This window comes from Trichosurus vulpecula, chromosome 7, assembly GCF_011100635.1.
Source record: "Trichosurus vulpecula isolate mTriVul1 chromosome 7, mTriVul1.pri, whole genome shotgun sequence".
NCBI lineage: Eukaryota > Metazoa > Chordata > Mammalia > Diprotodontia > Phalangeridae > Trichosurus > Trichosurus vulpecula.
In genome coordinates this window covers 147,197,817-147,204,720 of record NC_050579.1, presented here as the reverse complement: position 1 = coordinate 147,204,720, position 6,904 = coordinate 147,197,817, and positions in this window count along the sequence as shown.

Sequence of the window (6,904 nt, the reverse complement as noted above, 5' to 3'; positions counted from 1 at the left end):
AGTAACAAAAAAAAATTGTTGAAAGAAACTTATCTGAGCTGTTGCCATCATGCTTCTTAATTCTCAAGCAGACCAGAAACTATGGAAGAGGATAAAGTAAACTTCTAGCATTAAAGTTGAGGCCATCGACATTAGCATGACTATTCGTTTAGCTGGGGTATATGACTGTGAGTCACAGAATAAGAATAACTCAAATTATGAAGAATTTTAGTCACAAGTCACCCAAAGTCTAAGGTAGGTGCATAGTGGATGTGAAAAAGCTACAGCCTATTAGCAATAAAAAATTGTATTAAAGAAATAGTGTAAAAAAGGTATCAGCGAGAAGTGTGTCCAGAAAAGGAGGCTGTCTGGTCATGTAGAAAGAGCAAAAGATAACTGATGGACAGCCTTTGTGTTCCTTTGGTATCCATGTAATGTTAGGAGGTCTAAAGGAAGGTACCCAGAATATTAGGTAGAGCCTCCTGCCCCAGTGAAAGGTTTATAGATCAAGAATGAAGTTTCATAAGATAAGAAAGAATGCTCATTGATGAATTCATAAATCTATCAAAATAAAATTTCCTAGCAATTAACACTGTTCCTAATACAGAGCAGATGTTTAATGAATATTTGCTGAAGTCAATGGAACTGGGATAGAGGGTTACCTGATAATAACAGTCATTACAAGCATTTCTTCTAAATTCGTCTGACTTTGGCATGTTAGGATGGCTCAGATTTGTAGGATACCCTGATATCATTGATTTGTTGGAAGAGCATGTCCAACAAACCTTGCTTGATTTCTCATAGTTCAACATGTTACTTTCTATTCAAAAATAAATATTGGTCATACACAATTATTAATAGAGTGATATCCCATGACGTGGCTTTAAACATTTACATCTGAAGACCTATAAGACAAAGAAAGAATGTGTTTTAGAAGCTTCCCACTCTTCACTCATTTCTACCACAAAAATTTATCTTTTTCAACAACTATTTAGTTGGATTAAGGGGAGTTCCCATTATTATAATGGAAGCCATATAAGAGGGGTCTCTGTTTCCTTTCTGTATTGATCAACTCTGAAAACATTCTTCCAAAAGTGATATACCCATGCTGTTAGAAGCATTGCCTCCAGAGCCATCTGGCTTGGATCTCTTTTAGCCACACCTAAAAGACACCATAAAAAGTGAAGAAGTAATGATTTTTCTTTGACCATTGCAACCACTGAAACAGTTACCTGCTATTTCTATATTCACCAATATAATGCAGAGACCACCTCACAAAACGTATCCCTGTCCTCTTTAAAACACTTAGCTAAAGGGGAAGGAATATTCCCAGCGTCAGTCATAATTAGAGCAGGGCAATTTGGGTTCTGCCCAGGACACTGAAATTTGTAAGTTGCAGACAGTGCCTGAAATCCTTCAGCAACGCAAAAACAATTCTATTTAGCAACTAGCTGAGTGCAGCAACTACAAAAGAATACTTAATTTTAAAAGGTTTGATGAGCCTTCTCCCTCCCACAAACTATGGCCTAGGCAACCTCTTCCTCAGCCTGTCTCTCATTCTACCCAATCCCACAGTCAACTCACTAGGGGTATCCTAGGTCACATCTACTCCCCTTGGCAGCCAGAGTGCACCACTTCCCCAAGGTGAAAAACTTGCTAGTTGTGCTGGAAGGGCAAGAGTAAAGCAGGTCCTGCGGAGCTGTAGATGGCTTCAGATGGTGTCTGTATCTAATGAGTTCCTATAGTTACACGATTTCTAGAGCACAGCTGAGTTAAAGGATCTAGGGCTAGAAGGGACTGGAACTAGGATCTTCTATATCTAGAAGGGATCATGTAATTTACCCCCACATTTAACAAATCATGGGGTCATAGATTTAGACCTGGAAGTAACCTTAGTCTAGTCCAGCCTCTTCATTTTATAGACGAGGAACCTGAAGCCCAAGGAGGTTAAGTACTTTGCCCAAGGTCTCACAGTTAGAAAAAAGCAGAACCAGGATTTGAATCCAGGTTTTCTGACTCCAAATCCAGCGTACTTTCCATTGTTCCATAAGGAAACAGAGGCCTAGAGAGTTTAAGTGTCATATTCAAGGTCACATGGGGAGTATATGATACAATCAGAACTTGAACCTCTATTGTCTGACCTAAACCTAGTACTGTTTCCACTATGGCACATTGCCCCACTCTAGTTTTGCAGTGGTAAAGTGAAATGGTTCATGTCAAAGGCCAATTTGTCACTTGCCTTGTTTAATGATAGTAACGCAAGAGATTTCTGTAATAAAAATGGAACAATGCGTTAATGTTCTTATGTGGCACTATCTTAAAAGACTACAAAATAGGGCTGTCTAGGTCTGCCTAGGACAAGCATAGAGGACTGGTGGAGAAAGCAATGGCTAAAGGTGGTGCTTGAGCATAGGAACTGGCCAAAGATCGTGGAACCCCAAGCAAATAGAGCTACTGACAATAATTGAGTCTGCACTCTGACTCTTCTGTGTCTTGAACCTGGTTCATGTTTTTATTCCTTGACTCTCATTAAATATGTTCATCTGGCTCTGTCTCCAGAAGAAATGGTCCCCAGAAAGACACTGTTTAGATTGGTAAATGACAAATGCTGCCCTAGGGTGATTGGGCTTCAACTGTATTACCAACTGGTCTATGACACTTGTAATTCCATTAAAACAAAAGGCCTGTAGCTTTTTGTTGTGTGTGTTTGTGTTTGACTGTATGTCTCTATATCTTTGTGGTTTTAAAAAATTTCTCTCCATGTTTACATTTCTTTTTTCTCTGTGTTTCAATGTCGTTCAAACTGTCTTCATCCCTCCCTGTCTATTTATAACTGTGGGTCTATTTCTTTGTTCATCTGTCTGTCTTTGTTTCTCTGTGTGTCCATCCTCCTTGGCCCCTCTCTTTGACTGTTCTTAGTAAGGACCTAAAGTCTATTTTCTCATAATTATTAAATTTATTGAATAGTTTTTTAAAATGTTCCCAGACCTTTCAATCTTCATTTCTTCCTTTCTCTTTATTCCTGTATGTCTATTTTTCTGTCCATTCATCTGTTTTTCTCTGTATCCATCTCTTGGCCCGTTCTCCGTTAGCTAGTCTTAGTGGGGACCAGAAGTATATATTTGTCATAATCATTAAATTTATTGAATAGTTTTTAATGTTCCCTGCTCATAATTTAAATAACATACACATATACATAAATGTGTAATACATGTGTGCAATGCATATATGGTTATTGCACATTAAAGTTTGCAAAGCACCTTCCTTACAACAGCTCTGTAATGTGGGTAATAAAAGTATTATTATTCCTGTTTTAGAGATAAAGAAATTAAAATTTTTAAAATTTAATTTTTCATATTATGAACTTAAACATAAACATTTCAATTCACAAAGAACAAGAAAGGGGGCTTGTATAAGGAACTTAGAACTTCTATTATGTAGTTTTTAAAGAAGCACATATATATGTATACATAAATATATACACTTATATACATGTGTATGTAAATTTTAGCAAGGTAGTAACAAAAATGTCCTATTTGTATGCTTTTCTTCATTTTTTTGTTGTGTTGTAGGAGTTAATTTTTTTGCTACTCTTTTTTGTATATTGCTATCCACTAACCTACCATAACCACTCCCATCTTCACAAGCATGAACTAGTAACAAATATATAGTCCAACAAAATAAATCAACATGTTGGCTAGGTCTGAGACTGTATAATTCATTTTCTCTCTGTCAAGAGGTAAGAGGTATGTTTCATCACTAGTCTTTTGAAATCACTGTTTTTTGATACTTTGATTAGATCCTGAGGTCTTTCAACATTGTTCTTTTTCATATTGTTGTTATTGTCATCCAGTAAATTGTTCTCCTGGTTGTGTTCATTTCTCCTTGCTGTAGTTCTTATAAATCTTCCCATGTGTGTCTGAACCTGTCCTAGTGATCTTTTTTATGGTACACTAATATTCTATTACATTCATGCACTACAACATGTTCAGCCATTCCCCAATTGATGGGCATCTGTTTGGTTTCCATTTCTGTGCTACTACAAAAAATGGCTGCTATAACTAAATCTTGTCCACATGAATCCTTTCCCTCTGTCCTTGGTCCCTATGGCATATATGCTTAATAGTAGTATTATTGGGTCAAAAGGTATAAACGGTGAAGTTACTTTTTGTGTATACCCCAAAATTGTTTTTCAGGAAACTTAAACTAATTTATATATCCATAAACAGTGCATTAGTGTTCTTGTTCTCCCATAACCCCTCCAACAATTGCTATTTTCCTTTTCTATCATCTTTGCCAATCTGATAGGAATGAAGACAAAACTAAAAGTTGCTTTAATTTATATTTCTCTAATTATTAATGATTTGGAACATTTTTTATATTTTTAATATGTTTTGCTAGGTTGGTTTTCTTCATTTGAGAACTGCTTATTTCTATCCTTTGACTATTTGTCAGGAAAATATAATCAGTTCCAAGAAAACACAGCTAGTAAAGTATCCAAGCTAGGGATTTCTTTATTTCAAGTATATTGCACTTTGTATTAGTTTTGAACCTGGTCTTTGTCCCTGAAAAGCAAATAAATAAATGATTTTAAAATTCATATAAAATCATAAATTTGTAACAAGAAAGGACTTTAGAGGCCTTCTATTTTAACAAGAAATAGAAGAAGAAAAAGAAGAAGAAGAAGAAGAAGAAGAAGAAGAAGAAGAAGAAGAAGAAGAAGAAGAAGAAGAAGAAGAAGAAGAAGAAGGAGAAGAAGAAGAAGATATATAACAAATAGTTTAGGTCAATTTTTTTAGTATTTGGTTCTAAATAGAAAGAAAAAGATCCCAACCCTATTTTACATACCATATTTACTGCTTATACTACATTTGTGACATTGAGTAAATCATTTTCCTTCTCCACCTTTAGTTGGTTCCTTTGAAATATGAAGGCATAGTACTAATGATCCCCAAGATCCTTTTTGTTTTAAAATCAGTAAGCTTTCAGTCTCTCAGTAAACCTTTATTAAACATGCCAACCATGGTGTTAAGTATTGGGGATAAAAAGATAGCCAAAGAAAGTCCCTCCTTTCAAGGAGCTCACAGTCTAATAGGGGAGGGAACATATAAGCAAATATGTACAAACAAGTTATGTAAAGGATAAATTGGAGATAACAGAGGGAAAAGACTAAGATAAAAAGGGATCAGGAAAGGCTTCCTATAGAAGGTGGGATTTTACCCAAAGAGATCATAAAAATGGGAAAAAGAGCCACATGTACAAAAAATATTTATAACAGTTCTCTTTGTGGTGGCCCAAAACTGGAAACTGAAGGGATGCCCACAAATTTGGGAATGGCCAAACAAGTTGCAGTATATGAATGTAATGGAATACTATTGTGCTATAAGAAATGATGAACAGGCTGACTTCAGAAAAACCTGGAAAGACATATATGAACTGATGCTGAGTGAAGTGAGCAGAACCAGGAGAACATTATACACAGTAACAGTCATAGTGTACGATGACTAATTTTGATGGATTTAGTCCTTCTCAGCAATGCAAGGACCTAAAACAGTTCCAAAGGACTCATGATGGAAAATGCCTTCCACGTCCAGAGAAAGAACTATGGAGTCTGAATGCAGAGCTAAGCAGAGTATTTTCTTTTTTTTTGTTTTGTTTTTTCTTTCTCATGGCTTCTCCCATTCGCTAAAATTCTTCTATACAACATGACTAATGTGAAAATATTTTTAATAGGAATGTATATGTAGAGCCTATATCAGATTGCCGGCCATCTTGGGGAGAGAGTAGGGAAGGAGGGGGAGAAAATTTAAAACTTATGGAAGTGAATGTTTAAAACTAAAAATAAATAAACTAATAAAAGAAGAAGATGGTATTTTATCTGGGATGTGAAGAAAGTCAAGGAAGCCTGAAGGAATAGAAAAGGTGGGAGAGCATTCCAGAGCCAGAGAAATTGTCTAGAGTAGGGAGTTGGAGTGTCTTGTGTGAAGAATGGCGAGGAGGTCAATGTAGCTGATCACAAAATATTCAAGGGGAACATAATGTGTAAGAAGACTGGAAGGCTAAGGGGAGGGGAGATGTTTTGAAGGGCTTTGAATGATAGGGGATTTTGTCTTTGATCCTGGATGTAATAAGAAGCCACGGGAGTTTGTTGAGTAGAGGGGTGACATAGACCTGTGCTTTAAGAAGATCATTTTGATAGCTGAATGAAAGATGGACTGGACTGGGGACAATCTTGAGTCAGGTAGGCCAACTAGTAATCTATTGCCATACTGCAGGTATGATGTGATGATGGCCTGCACCAAGGTGATATCAATGGCAGAGAGAAGGGAGCATATGCAAGATTGGCAAGATTGGGTATGGGGGCCAAAAGAAAGTGAGGAATGGAGGATTACACTTAGGTTTCAAGCTTGCGTGAATGGGAAGGTAGTGGTGCCCTTGATAGTAACAAAAAAAAGACTGGAGTGGGGAGAGATAATGAGTTCAGTTTTGGACATGTTGCTTTTAAGATGTCTATGGGACATCCAGTTCAAGATGTCTAATGGAGAGGCTAAACTGGAGATTGGCAGAGAAGTTATGGCTGGATAAGTAGACTGAGAATCATAAGCATAGAGATGATTATTAAAGATTGTGAGTATGCTTCTTTTTCATACAATGATGAATATAGGTCAAAATTTTGTAAATATTGTCTTATTTGTAATTTAATAAAGAAGCTTGCTATTTAAAGGAACCCAGAAATGCCTCCTTTTGCAATACAACCCCCCTTTCCAAGTCCTTTTTAAAAAAATTAATATTTCAGCTCTAACACATATATTTTCTAAGTTTGGAATATTTGAATATCCAAACTTAGAAAATATAAGTATACCAGAATTATCCTGAGAGGAAAAAGAGATGATGGAAGAGAGGAATATATATGACAAAGAGAGGG